Source organism: Rhinopithecus roxellana, chromosome 5, assembly GCF_007565055.1.
Source record: "Rhinopithecus roxellana isolate Shanxi Qingling chromosome 5, ASM756505v1, whole genome shotgun sequence".
NCBI classification, from domain to species: domain Eukaryota; kingdom Metazoa; phylum Chordata; class Mammalia; order Primates; family Cercopithecidae; genus Rhinopithecus; species Rhinopithecus roxellana.
The window spans coordinates 57,617,779-57,633,553 of record NC_044553.1 but is presented as its reverse complement, the minus strand read 5'-3'; the positions used below and the strand labels follow the sequence as shown (position 1 = coordinate 57,633,553).

Below are 15,775 nucleotides of genomic sequence, written 5' to 3'. Positions count from 1 at the left end.
TGCAAATGAACAATGAGGATTGCTTTTTAACACAATCAGTTACCATCACCACACCTAAGAAAACTGACAAATTTAATATTATAAGATATCCAGTGTTGAAATTTCTGATTCTTTCATAAATGTGAGAAAATTTGTTGTACAGTTTATTTGAATCAAGATCTGGACAAAGAAATCCACACCTTGAAATGGTTGATGTTTTTTAAAATCTCTTTTAATCTGTAAGAACCTCGTCCAACCACTTTTTCTTGAATTTATTTATTGAAGAAATTAACGGTTTGTTCTGTAGTTTCTCTCATTCTGGATTTTGCTGATTGAATCACATTGGGGTAGATTTACATATTCTTCATTCTCTATCTTCTACAAATTACAGTTTTCATAAGACTACTTTATAAATGCTATATCCATCCAAACAGAAGTGCATAATGCCTACCTCTTTGTTCCTCTCTCTCTGTTCCCCTCTCTCTCTCTCTCTCTCTCAATTTCTATGTTATTAGAAACCACAAATGACCAGTGCCTAGATCCATTAATTCTTCTGTGAAAAAAAAAATTCCTCCTCATCCACTATTTCGTTACCTAGTGGTATAGTTTGTATAAGAAAACAAGATAAGCCTTTAAATTGTCACTTAATTTACCAATTTTCAAACTATTGACTCAGTATAGTAACATCCTCCAATGATGATCAATTAATTTTGTGTTTGTTTCTTCAATATGAATAAATGAATTTAAAAATAAAAGACCTGCACGCTGGGCCAGACACACAGGACATGTTTCCGGCAGAGTTGGCTGTGATGCATGCTCTGTTCCATTCAGCATGTGTGTGTGTGCAGGACCTGGCTCGCTTCATGCTGAGATGGCTGAGCAGTCAGACAAGGGCATAAAATACTACACCCTGGGAGAGATTAAGAAACACAATCACAGCAAAAGCACCAGGGTGATCTTGCACCACAAGGTATGTGATATGAACAGATTTCTTCATGAGCATTTCTGTGGGGAAGAAGTCTTCAGGGAACAAGCTGTAGGTGATGCTCCTGAAAACTCAGGATATCATGCACTCTACAGATGCTAGAGAATTGTGTAAAGCATATGTCATTGGGAGGTTTTATCCAGATGACAGATCAATTGCAAATCTTTCAGAAATTCTTTTTACTACTGTTGATTCTCACTCTAGTTAGTGGACCAATTGGGTGATCCTGGCCATCTCAGCACTCACTGTAGCCCTGAGATATCACCTCTACATGGCCATATCTCAGAAGCCCATGAAAGAAAAGACTGCTTTGGACAAAGGAGAAAAAAAGCCAATGTTAACTACTTCTACTGAGAGAAAACTTTACCTGAAATAACAATTTTAATATGTCTGTTTCCCTTTCCTCTTACATTAAAAACACAAGAAAAAGAACTGTTTTATCCTTTCCACTCTTCAGTAAGTGTGCCTTCTTCCTCATCAACTTTATTTTGATCTTCCTTCACTACGTAATTTACTTGTCATAAGTATGATCTTTTAAAAATATATCTGGCCTTTAAAATACACAAAATAAATAAAAATGAAAGAGGTACATAGCCCTGCTTTCAGGTGGCTTGTTCTCCAGTGAAAAGCCATAACTTCAAGTTTGTGCAGCCCATCGGTCTACGCTTCCAAAGTCCTGATTTTAGGAGATGGTTAACAGGAAGACATCGAGGGAAGTAACCTTTATGAAACTTTCATATCTTGTGCTATAGAAAATGTTTAGAACTATATTTAAGATTGTTGTGTTTGGGTAAATAAATGACAATTTCATTGGTGATTGTTAGGTGTCAGGATTGGCTCAAAGCATTTTAATTGTGTTACACATATTAACTCATTTAGTTCTTATATTGCTGTATCATCCCCATTTTACAGATAAAGATACTGAGGCACAGTGTAGTTAAATAATATGGCCACTCTCATCTACTATATAAGTAGAGAAGTTGAGCTTAAGATTCAGAGACTGAGCCCATAACAACATGTTTGGCTATTGAAACTTACTTCAGTGTAGAAATTTCAAAAATGAAGTAATTCATCTATGTTTTGAATAGCAAGGAACTTAAATCCCTGCACAGCTTTGAAAAAATAAATAAAGCAATTCATATAGACCAAGTACCAGAGCAATCAAAGAAATTATTTCTAGCAAAAGAGAAAATATGAGGTTATTTAGAAATGAAATATGGAACTTTGACTTTCGAAGGTACAGAACTAAAACATTAAGAACTTTCTGAACTCAAAGACATTTGGAAACCAGCAAGGTAGGGTGGAAAGTTCAGTCAGAATCAAACATACCTAGATACAAATCCAGCCTTAATCACTTACTAGCAATGCATCCTTGGCTCTTACTAACATCCCTGAAACCTGTTTTCTTTCCCTGTAAAATGAGAAACACAATAATCTTAAATCTTAGTATCAGTCTCTTTGGTTATTTAGTAAATTGCTAAATGGCTTCCTATAGGCATTCAATGAGTGGTCATTTCTGATTCTTTAACTTATTTAGTGTTTTAATACTTCATTTTATATATTTTTCAGTTAACCACTTTTTTTTTAAACTCTTCTGTGTAAAATTAAATGAACTTGAATGAGTCCCTGGATGTAAGCTTTGCTTCTTTTAACCAAAGAATAATTATTTTTGTCATCTTAACCTGGGCTAATTCTTTTAATTTCTGCTGAATCTCCTAGGAAATAGGTAGGGGAAAAATACTAGGCAATGTAACTTTTATTAGATGACAATTTGGTGTGACTATAGGGAGTACTGAGCAAAGGGGGAAAGCTAATTGTATAGAGAAATCTAATTCAGAGAAAAGAGGCCTGCTTCGAGTCCCTTCATCAAAATTATGCAGTGATACAAGAAGAAACGTCCATGTTTCAAAGCAGAAAAAATGGAAATGTAAGTTTTGACACAGTCAATAACAGTTACCAAATTCACTGGCCAGTGGTACACATGTGCAATTTATATTTCTTAAATCACATACATATTGCTATCGTTGGTGGATGTATCTGTCCCTCCAAAATTCCTGTGTTGAAACCTAATATCCAATGTGATAGTATTAAGAGATGGGGCCTTTGGGGGAAGTGATAGAGTCATGATGACTTCGTCCTCCTATATGGATTAGTGCTCTTACAACAGAGGTTGAAGAGCGCACTCCCCACCCTGCTCCTTTACCCACACCTTCCACCATGTAAGGATGCAGCAAGAGGAGCCATCCAGAAGCAGAGAGCAGGCTTCACCAGACACTGAATCTACTGGCAGCTTGATCTTGGACTTCCCAGCCTCCAGAACTGTGAGAAATAAATTTATATTGCTAACAAATTATCCAGTCTTAGTGTTTTGTTTTAGCAGCATGAATGGGCTGAGATACACTCAGAAGCACACATACATGGCATACCCATTTGCAGTTCTCTATCCCCTAAGTAATGGCTAGTATTAAAATGTTGACCCTTTGCTCCCTGTGCTAGTCCTATGCACTTACTGTGGGCCACTGGTAACAATAGCAGTCCTTAATGCATTTTCAAACCAAACATGGTAAGTCCTTAACGCACTTTCAAGCCAAAAATCCAGGATATATGAACACTGGGGCATAAAATAGCAGGATGAGACCAGGATGGACACTGTGCCTACTGAAGATAATAATAAGGATTTGCTCAAAACACTCAGGTGCAAGAAATGACACAACTTCTCTATTAAAAAAAATAAATCAAACTTTGTGTGACTCTATGCTTCCTGTTGCTCAGTTACAAGATGCCCAATTCCTGCCAGAAAGCTTGAAGAGGTTTCTATTCTGAAGTCCAGGGTTTCTACTGAAATTCCACTTGTCCATGTCAATAATGACAATGGTCAATTTAGATGAAGGAGACTCTACTCCTTATTTGTCTAGTTTGGGCTGAGGAGATTTGTCATTATTCATTCATTTAATGGATATTTATGGAGCACATACGATGTGCTAGGCACCATCTTGGAGCTGAGTATTTAATAAAACATACAAAAATCTCTTCTCCCATAGAGATTGTCTTTATTCTCTATTTCCCTCTGCTCCCCCCACCCCAACCCTGCACCTCTAGAAATTAAGTAAAGAATAATCAATGCTAAGGGTTAGTAGTGAAGCAGGGAAGACACACAGAATCAGAGTGAGAGGTTGACATTTTAGAATGAATGACCAGGGAAGGCCTCACGTAGCAGGTAAATAAGACTGAAGGAAGTCAGAAAATTCGTCATGTGGCTCTAGGGGAAGAGCAGCCTGCACAGAAGAAGCATAGAGCTCGAAGGCTATGAAGAGGGAGCAAGCCTGACTGTCAAGTACTTGGGAGGCTGGTGTGGCTGAAGGGAGTGAAAGAGGGGAAGAGTGATAGGAGGTAAAATCAGATTTTAAAAGCACTAGATAAGAGAGAGTCATGCAGTCTCTAGGCAGGGACCCTTAAGGTTCTGGAATGAAAGTGGGATGTAAGTCTCAGTCACCCACTCACTCTCCACCCCCAACAGTCCCCTCATTCCAGCAGTTCTGCCTGAAGCTCTCCTTCTTTCTCATGGGTCAGCTTCTCCACTCAAAGTACCCAGTCCATCTTGTTCCCAGAGGGAAGGCAGGGCTCAATCTCAGATAATCAGGCCAGAACCCTAAAGAAATCCTCTGTGAAGTGCCAGACTCCTCTGTTTTCTCCCTGAAGGGAAAGGGCCATTTAAAATGGCCCAAAGCAAAAAAGATTAGATACCCAGACCTAATCCCAAAGGAAAAGGAAAGGGAGGTAAACATTACTCTCTGTGGAAGTGAGAACACAGAAATCAGCATCTCATCAAATTGTTCTAGGGCCCCGGGTACACGGCGGACTCTGAGGACAGTGTCTGCTATACAGCACGTCATTGACCATGGCCTATAGTAACTACTGATTTACTCTCTATGTCACCATTTTTGAACTGTCAACTCTATGGGGGAAAAGACTGAGCTTTATCTAATTTTCCACCTCTCGCTACTAAGACATAACTTGCAAGGTCAGTGCTCACCAAATGGTTGTTAAGTAAGTGAAATAAATGAATGACAGGAATAATCAATAAATATTCATGTGCTTTGTAAAAGAACTGATTGCTCATGAAAGCCAATGTAAAAGAGAAGGCAGCCTGATATGGCACAACCCAGCTTGAATGACCACCTCTAAAGTGTCATAAGGGGTATTATGTCAGAAACTACTGGTTGTTTCCCAGTATCCATTTTCTTCTTCTTCTAAAGTCCTATAATTTTTAGCAGGGCCCAGGAACACTCAGAAAAAAAAAAATATTCTCAGCATCCCTGGCATCTTAGTGTGGCCTGTGGTCATGTTCTGGCCAACAGGATATTTGAATGGATATGAAAAGTATGTGTGTCCTTCAAGGAAGGAAAGGGTAGCACTTCACAGTGGTTGGGATGAGGATATGCCATGAGCCACTTTGGACCATGCTGAATGAACAGTACCCTATGGCTGACAAAGCAAAGGGAGAGGAGACTGTATCTCTAATACAGCAAAGGCTTTAAACCAGCATTGAACTTCTTATACCTAGACTGTAAAAAATCATTATTATGTTGGATCTCAATTACAGAAAGTGAGTCCATATCCTTATGAACATTGATGATTATTCAGTTTCCTACTTCATTAAGATTGAACCCTCAAGCAGTATAGAGCTTCTTGCTAAGGTAAGCTGAAAATAAACATTAAGAATGTTTAAAAGAATTTTAAAGCCATCAAAATGAATAATGATTTAGAAGAGATTCTGATGCTTTCGTCCTTAATTTGCCACAAGAGAACTGGAAAAATATAAACTGAGTTCTGTCTCATATGAATTAAAATACACTACCGATTATACATTCTGCAATTCTTCTTCAATTTGGCAAGATGTGTTGAGTTCATAAAAAGCAATGTCCATTTCCCCACTCTACCTCCTATTTGCTTTTATTAAACAGGCCTGTGGATTTGTGTTGACACAGCAAACAAAGGCAAGGTCAAACATTATGTGGTAAACTTAATCAGTATGAAAAACCAGGGTAACTCTGAGTTTGGTAGATTCCATAGTCTAAATATTTTTCCCTATTTATTTCTCCTCTGCCACCCCACTGCCAGTGCCTCTTAGTTTCCTTAAAGTAAATTTATTGCCTCTAATCCCAGCTCCTTCCAATTAGGCCATTGAAAATCAGAGTGCTTTTTACAAAATGGAAACCTGACGATATACTTTTGCTGCTCAAACATATTCTAAAGATCCCTAAAATCTTCAAGATAGGGCTCCAAATCCAGAAAGAACAGACTTTTGTGATCTAGTCTCTGTCCCCTCATCTCCTACCCTATTGATATACTCAGTATTCCATAAATTTCTTATCCTTATTGCCATCTTCATGTTTTTATGTGTGCTCTTCCAATTGACATGAGCAGTATCTCTCCCAGTGCGTCTTATGATAATTTCCTATTCTTCATCCCCTTTAAAATGTTTCTCAGATTTTCCCATGGGAATCATTCTTCTAGCCTGCTCTCAATGCATCCTCTCAATACCTCTGTAATGGAATTTAAACCATACTGTTTGTTTCCTCTTCACTAGCTTTTACTTGCTCTTGAGGGAAAGTGTCATGAGTCTGTATCTCTCCATCTCTGGCATCTCGCATCCTTCCTGCCATAGAGTAACCACTAGGTAAATGTCAGATAAATGAATGAAACCTAATTATACAACCCTTTCCCCATCTCAAAAATATCTTCCATTTTTTAAGTTTGTATTTTGACTTGAAATATCTGGAAAATTGACTCAACTCTCCCTTTTAACTCAACACTGTTAAGTCAAACCAGGGCAGTTCCAGAAAAGACAGAAGGCATCTACGAAGGGCCCCTGCCAACACTGATCACTTAACCAACTGAGAAGGGTGCCTGTTTGAAGGCAGAGCCATTGCCTTTACTATTACAGAAACCCAAATTGTAACAGAAGGATTTATGTGAGCTCAGAATTCATAATAATGACTGTTAATAACACAGCAGAGGAATACAATCAAAATTGTCATAGTTGCATGCAAAATAACAACTTTAATTGGCAAAATTAAACTTCTAATAGCCAAAGCTCTAGCAAGGTGGCTGAACTCCTTTTGGAGCCAAAGTGACTTGGATAATAGAAACTACATCTGATGTATTTTAAGGTCTTCTGTTACCATATGTGCTCCACTCGCTGTGACAGATGGGTATTGATATTTTTTTCTCAACTGCACAAAAGCTAGCTGAAGCATATGCAAAACTCTTAATGGCATTAAAGTTTTGCCAATTAAAAACATGTTCAAGCATTTGATACAGTACTTGATACCATGTTTTGCAAGTTCCATTCTGAATTTTAAAGCATGATTTTTGTTACATTGTTTGTCAAGCTAGTGTGACTAAAACAATTATCACACGGGTCATTTTTTAGCCATTTTACCATTTTGGCACCTGTCAGAATTAATGATGAAAAAGCAGTAGAGTCACTAAAGAGTTACAGAAAAAATAAAATATTGCTACAAATAATGTATATGAAAAGCGACCATGTTGCATGTTTTCAACGTGTCTCATATATTACTAGAGATAAGCCAATTTGAGGGGGATACAACTACACCATTAACATAAAGGTAGCTCTCTCTCAACTGATTATTCAAAGTTATTTCTTTCTTTCAAGTAACCACAAAATTCAGAGCAATTTCTATTCGATGAAATGATTTTAAGACATTGAAGTTTTCTATGTTGTCTTAGTTAATCAGTTTCTGTTTTATGTTCGTTTGTTTCTTATCAGCATTTTAAGGGACTTTTAATTTGCTCCCTGCTCCTTCATCTGGGCTGTAGATATAGTTCTCTCTCTGGATGTTTGAGATCTTGAGAAAGACATTTTACCTTTTGAACATACTGTTTTTGCAGTATCTATGAGTATGTATTTAAATGAGTCAGTGGACTTTCTCCTAAAGATAGTGGAAACTTTCAGATGGATACACTTGCTTATGTCAATATGGGTGCTTGTGTTTTTGTTAATTGATTTCATAAACTTCCCTTTACCAATCTGCTACCTCTTTTGTAATGAAGTCAAGCAGATACTAGTGGAAAGGAGGTAAAGGAGAGGAAAAACAAATCAATAAGGTAGTTTCAAAATGAGTTAGTATTAGATTGATTTTAAATTCCTCCAGAATCAATCAGGTACATTTATTGAAGAGATGCTTGGAGTTAATTCAGTTAAGGAAACATGATACCCCAAAGAGGTTACATACATAGTTGCCTCAGAAAGAACTGACAGACTCCAGGATTAGAACTGCCTACTGATTCCTATGGTGGAAATAGTGCCTTTTTTCACTACAGTACAAGACACTACACAGCACTGCCTGATAGACACTGCTATTCTGCCTTCCAAATGGAACAATCGCTTTCTGGATCTATGCAATGCCTATCTGTTACCTGGGGGCAGATAATCCTGATGATAGGACCTAAAAGCCATCTAAGTCCAACAACAACAACTATAAGAAGGGGGCATAAAAGTATCTGGTTATAAAAAGATTGAACTTTCCAGACTGGGACATCATACTGTTCTCTGAGAAGGTTTGGTGATGCTTAACATTTGTTAGGGGGGAACAAGTGACTACCCTCCAAAATCCATTTACTGTAATGATTAGACATGAGCAGGACAAGAGAAGGAAAAGGGGAACAAAGTTTCATGTTCTCCAGTCTCGTACCAGTTTTGTAGGCAATGTAGACTCAGTACCTCACTCTCTGCTCCACAATGCACATCACTGAGTTGGTAAGCTAGAGTTTTTATAAAGATCAAGAGAAATTTTCATTTCATTCTAGCCATGGAAATGCCGCCAAAATCTGAAAGCCTGAACTCTGCAGGAATGAGAGAACAGTTGGCTTCTGCATCTGAAATAGACTCTGGCAATGGTGTGAGCATGTAGCTAGGTCGCATTTTGCAAAATAGAAGCCATTATCTTTAGCATATCAACCAGACAGAATTAAATTGTAATTACATGGAGACATCCAAAAGCAAGCTATTTTGTCTTCAGTTAAATTCAAAGAAGTGTAATCGAGATTACCAATTTGAAAAGAAGTTTAGACAGGCAATAAATGTGGCTAGAAGAAACATGGAATTAGAAATTTAAAAACCACAGTCTGAATGTTAAAGACTGGTAAATAATATTTCGGAAACCCAAGTAATGTGCTATATTGAATTTTTACATCCCTAGATTACAGAAAAGAGATATGAATTTTCTGCAAGTTTCACTGATTTGTTAACCAACTTCTTTCCTTATCACAGAGTTTCATTTGCTTTTTAAGAAGTAAATATGAAGATACTCATATTCTTAAAATGTTGTAAAGAGTCATACACTGTTAGAAAATCGCTTACCCAAAGAAAGAGATTAATGCCACTTTACTCTGCCGTCCTCTTTAATATGGGAATTAGGCCTCTGCTATGGGAGAAAAATATTTTTAGAATAGATAAAAATCGGGTCAGTTACTGAGGAGACTGAAAAAAATAGCCTATATCTATTTAAGATGGCCAAGAAAAAAAGGTAAAGAAAAGTTCACCCACCAGCACATTTCCCAATAATCAAATCATTCCTGAGGGAAACTTTGGTGGTTTTCTGTTTCACAACCACTTGATTAGATTCTGATCAAAGGAGCTAATAGCTAGTTAACTTTGTAAACCTTAGTTTAAAATTATGACCCACCAGACTTGAAAGTAAACTGCAAATTAGGGTTTTTTGGTTTTGTTTTGTTTTGTTTTTTCCCACTTCTTTCAGCAATCTGATGAAGTGGTCGTTCTGGCCAAGCTAAAAGGGGAATCAGCAATTCCCCTTCAGAGAAGCCCTTTGTTCTCCTTTCAGTGCTGAAGATGAGCAGCCTGGCTCCTTCCCAAAGTGCGTTGCAGCAATAAAATATGGTGGCAAAGGCATTTTCATGAAGATTCTTTACGAAGTCCAGTTAAATATGTGTAACATACATACATGAATATAAACTAGTTAGTCGAGATACAGAAACTAAATTCACCTTGATAAACAAATGAAATCAGGTAATATGAAAGATTCCGGAGTAATTCCAGAGTAATTTTAAATGCCATCTTATTCATTGTATGGCTAATATGAACTTTATATCCAGAAGAAATTGAAGTCTAATGATTTCCATACATATTTATTTTTGTAAATATCACAAATAAGGCAATGGACAGAGCAATGTCTGAATAATGTGCTGACATTTTCTCCTAGTTCAGGTGCCTCTCAGCACCCTCCATCTTAGTAGCCTCTGTCCAGAGCCTTTTAAATCCAACTATACAAATGAAGAATTTGAATATGTTATTTCTATCAAAGAGCTTCAAATCTAAGAACAAATACCTCCCTTTCTGCCACTTAGGTTACACAGAGACATATACTTGGCATCACTTTGATAGATCCAGGTACCGTTTTTCTTACAGATAAATAACCTTAACCTCCCCTTGACTAACCTTTTATAATTCATGTTTTCTTTTCTTCTACTTATTCCTCAGTTTCCATTTGCACTCCATAGCAAATCCAAGTTACTAAATACAGCCAGAAGGCCTTCCATTTATCACCTCTACCAAGTCGGTCTGAATGTGTGACAATTTATAATGCTACCTTTAACTAAACAGTGAACATTTGAAAAAGATAAGCAGCTGCCAAAGCTGGCCATTATCCAAGATAGTGAGATAGTCAATAGAAGAAAGTTGGGTTTGAGAGTATCTTCCAGGAGCAAAATTTCCTGTAAGCACTGGAAAGAAAATGTGTATGTCAGTTCACCCTATGTAAGCCTTTCTGAAAACAAACCAAGCAGGGAACTAAAAGCAGCCAGTTTTTTATTTTTATTTTTTGTTTGTATTCATAAGTCTATCAAATAGCTTAGCTAACAAATGCATCAACTCATTCTCTGGCTTGGATTTGCGTTACATTTGGCCTTCACAAATATTGTCCAGATGTTGGCTAAATTGTGTCTGCTTTCAACAGAAGGTCAATAAACTGAGAAAACTGGCTTTGTGTTTTCTACAAATTTATTGATCCAAATCCTAGTAATGAAATTAAACCACAGTAGGGATAACCAAGGCTTGAGATGGGGGAAAAGAGCCAAATATTTTTCTCTTGTCTACTCCAAGCACAACTATAATCTCTCCACAAATTAATTTACATTTTGGAGAGGGCGAATGGTTGTTAAGGAAGAGAAGAGGAAGAAGAAAATGATGGTGGGAGATTAGGGTGAGAAGACAACAAAGAGAAGGAAGTGTGAGAGGCCAATAAAAGGATGAGATGCAAGGTAAAATTAGAACAGGTTAAATAACAGTGGCTACTCACCCTCAAAACAATTACATAGGAGTTCCACTGCTCCTCATGCCCGTGTACACACTCTATAAGTTGTAGGACTGCGATTGATGTAAGTACAATCCTGTATAAGTGCCTGTGTTCCATTTTCTTAACCCCTATAGAAATAATCAGATGTTTTTCTCACCTACGATCCCAGTGCTTAGGATTCTAAAGCTAGGTCAATGAGTCAGAGAGATGTAGTATCGCAAGACATCTTTGGGCGTCATGTAACTATCATTAAAACTGTCTTAATTCTTTCAGATTACCAAGGAGTTACTCAATATATACCATCTTATTACACCAAATGTCATCTTGCAAAGAGAAATGTACCATGATGTAATGACTAAGACACTAAGAACATCTGACTTGGCTGGAATTTGGTTTTTAAAGACTTATAACATACATACAAAAATGGAAAAGTATTCAAATTATTCACAGATAGTCATACTTTGTAATGACTTTCTTAATGTAAAATATATATGATGTAAGTTGCACCAGGCTTAAAGGGATAGTATGTGGAAAAGATGATAAAAGTGTTATTTTATATTTGATTTATTTGAAGATCAATCTACCACAAATTTAATTATCCTGAACAGAGATTGAAACCAGAATTACATGAAGAAAACCTTTCAGCTCAACTAAAGGAGTCATAAAATGCAAGATTTTACTCATAAAAACGTCTTGAAGGCAAGAGATTGCATTCGCTTAGAATTGCTTGAAACACATGACAGCCAATTAGAAGCAGGAAAAACCCACAAACTGATAGAAATGAGAAATAGCTGTTTAAAGAGAGACCTAAGGGGAGAAAAAAAGGAATAAAACTATGATCTGGGCTTCTTTGGAGAAGAAGAAAATAACCTCAAGACCCTTAATAGTTTCTGAAGAATAAAGTTTTTTAGTGCATTTTGACAATATTGAATGATGAAGAAAATATTTGATATTATCAGTTATATTAAAGGAAAGATGACATTTTGAAAATAATTTTATTTTAAAAACTATTAAAATACACCGTTGATGCTTAAATGGCTGAAAATAGTGAGATAATATGAATAGGTATGAAAGAAAAGGAAATGAAAAGAGCAATCAATCAATCAGATATTAGAGGATTACAGGTATCCAATACAATAAGTGAATCCATAAATGCCTCTTCCCTTGTTTCACTGAGGAGAGAATGTCCTGATGGAGGCAATCTTAAGTACAATATCGCTTTGTATATAAAGCATATATCGAATCCAGGGAGGAAGATCAAAAATGAAAGTGGGAAGAGAATGCATCTTTATTCTGCTGAAAAAAATTATTATCCCCTCCACAAGAGAAGGAATACCTGGTTGAAAACAACAGTAGACTAGAGGAGAGTGCAAAAAGTTTGGAGTGGTATGAGACGAAGCCCAAGATGCCAAGTAGAGACAAGACCTTGCAGAGTCTTCTGGGCATATTAAGGGCATTTAATCTTAATCTTCTAAGCGAAAGGAACTCACCAAAGTGTTTTAAACGGGGAAGTGACATGACTAAATATGAATTTAAAAAGGCTCATTCTGGAAGTAGAATAGAAAGGGGTATGGGATTCTGGGAAAGAATTCAGGAACAAATGGATGGTTACGGTGGTAATGGAATGGCAATACGGAAAGTGATGGTGAAGGATTGAATAATGTAGCTTAAGTGCAGAGAAGAGTTAAGAATGTGCTTATGTTCTGAGGTAGTAAGTGGTGCCTCGTATAAAAATAGCGGACATGGAGATGAAGTGAAAGTCATGGGTTTAGTTTTGGACATGATGAGTTTAAGGAAGCTTTAAGACATCCACGAACTAATGTAGGCTGTTGGACAGACAAGTCTAGAGCTTAGAGAATGAGTTTGGGATAGATAGATAAATGTGTTCTAGATACAGAACCACAGAAATATTGACTATGGTTTTGCTTAGGATGACTCTTTTCCTTCTGTACCATAATTCAGTCACAGTCCAATAAGGACAGTAGTATTTTAGCAGTCTCCTTAGAACTGGCAGCTGCTATTACATGAAACAATCAGAAAATCCTCTAAACTGAAGTAAGAATTCACCAGGATGAAATGCATCTCCATTCTGATGAATTTTTGGTTATATTGCAACTGGGAATCTATAGACCTGTGAGCAAATTTATTTTTTTGGAATCTGATATGGTACTTTATTATCTCCTTTGGGCCCAGTCTTATATGTCCTCTAGCAGAAACTACTGTTTGTTGACCCAAGGATTTCTTATCGTTCTTTGTTAATAGAACCAACTTATTTCTATCTTTAGGGGAAGGAGACTCCCTTTCTACTTCTTGCTTAGTCTAAGGCAATAATTGGCTTAATAGTGCTTTTTTAAATTCCTAATACTTTTTACCATAACTAATGAAAATAAAAACCACTCAACAAGCTTATTGTTACATATTCTTAATGTATATTAATTCAAGAAACACTGTGTTCACTTTGTTCCTAGTGTGAGATAAGTGTATGGTAAGCTCCGTGAGGCAGGACTGTGCTGTATTGGCCAATGGCCCTCAATAGGCACTCAATGATTGCTACCTGAAAAGAGAATGACCAAGTGGGATTTCTGCATAAGAAAACTGAGGCTTGTCATTCACTTTAGAAAAGAATTTGAAGGCTTCTGGAAAATATTTTCTTTCCCTTGAGAAGCAGATACCAGTAAAAACTATCTGCATTTTATATTTCTGGACAATACTGTGTCTGTATTGACACCAAAAACGGCTGCTTTTATTAAGTTCTAGCCTGAAGATAAAGGTGACACAAGGAAGCAGAGTTAAGAGAGTCACAAAGAAGAGAGCTGGAGCCCCAGCTTGGAGTCCCATGCCTATGTAAGCTGCCCAAGTGAGATAATAAATTTCATTATTGTTCAGGTCAAGTTGAATTAGTATCCTGTTATTTGTAGCCTTAGGCATTCTAACTTACAAAGTACCATTTCTACTCGAAAATAACACACTGTTAGGCATGACTAACTTTGTGAATATGTCAGATGACATCTGATTCATGAAACTTATCCCAAAGTTTTGGAGAGAGTATTCCAGTATGCTTTAAACTATTAAAACCAAGGAGCCACAGTAAACTGGAAGGGATAGGAATTCTGTGTTTTATCAGACTGCAAGGATTATCAGAATTAGCATCATTATTATAGTAAACTTGCATGATGTACATTAGCATGATGTACACTAGTAAGATGAGGTGGTCAAAGTCCCTATAAATCAAATTATGTCACAGACCCCATCATAGAGTATATTTCTCCATCGGAAGCACAATAATAGTATTCATCTGCCCTGCCAAGTGAAGGCAAATTTTGAGGATTGATAGACACACACAAAAAAGGGTTAGTGAAATCAATAACTATGTCCCAAGTGTCATGATTTTTATTAATTTAGAGCTAAAGGAAATAATTTCCAGAATAGAAGCAGCATTAAGGTCAACCTTGATTACTATACTTGTAATCCATGGCTGTTCCTAGATGCCATCAAGCTTTCTGTATTAGCCAACATGAATTTAATGGGAAGGTGATAGAAATCACTATGTGCAACAGATTTATTTTTTAATGGACCCTGTACTCCACCCCTCTCTGTAGCCACACTCTTTGCCATATGACTTCATAATTCTTATTAAAGATACATAGTTGCTTTTCCCACTCTTTGGCTCTGGGATGGTCTTATGACTTACTTTAGCCAAAAGAATGAGGCAGAAATTATGGTATGTCAGTTCTGAATGTAGGTCTGAAGAGAACATGTATATTTCTGCTTGCTTTCTCTATTGGTCCTTTCCATTAAAATATGTTTGTGCTAATCAGGTGGAGGATGAGACACATGGAACAGAGTTGAGTTGCTCCAGTCAACATCCTAGCCTAAGCTATTGTAGATCAGTCCCAGACATGTGAGTGACCATAGCCCAAATCAAGAGTCACCGAGCTGATCCATACATTTTCTTGAGCTATACAAGCTGACATCAGCTGAACTCAATCAGAGCAGTTGAATCTCAGATTCATGATCAAAATAAGTTACGATTATTACTTGGCACTGAGACGTTGGTGGTCATTTATTGTAGGGTATTATTTTGCCAAAGGTTAATTGATACTCCATACTTTCCTTTGCAAGCCTTTTATGTTAGTGATGATTTCCACAATACACCATGATTGTAGAATTTGTTGGTTTTGATTCTATAATGTAGTACTCTACTTGTTATGCATGGAGATCTTGAAGATCCTTCTGTTGAACCTTCTTACTGTAATAGCCCTTATCTTAGAGGTCAGTTTGTTAGAGAGATGATAGGAAGATTCTGGTAGTTGACATTAATTTCCAATCTCAACTCTCTCCGTACTGCATAAGGCCTACAACCTACTGATTGTGGCATAGGTATCTCAACTCAATATGTCTGTAACTATATTCATGATTTTTTCAGTAAACTTGTTTCTCATCCCTTATTCCCTGTCTCAATAAGTGTCACTAC

General features: G+C 36.9%; 1 pseudogene; it reads left to right on the top strand.

The window, feature by feature from the left end:
* The first annotated feature begins 850 nt into the window (after window positions 1–850).
* LOC104670852 lies at window positions 851–1,340 on the top strand (annotated as a pseudogene).
* Window positions 1,341–15,775: the final 14,435 nt, after the last annotated feature.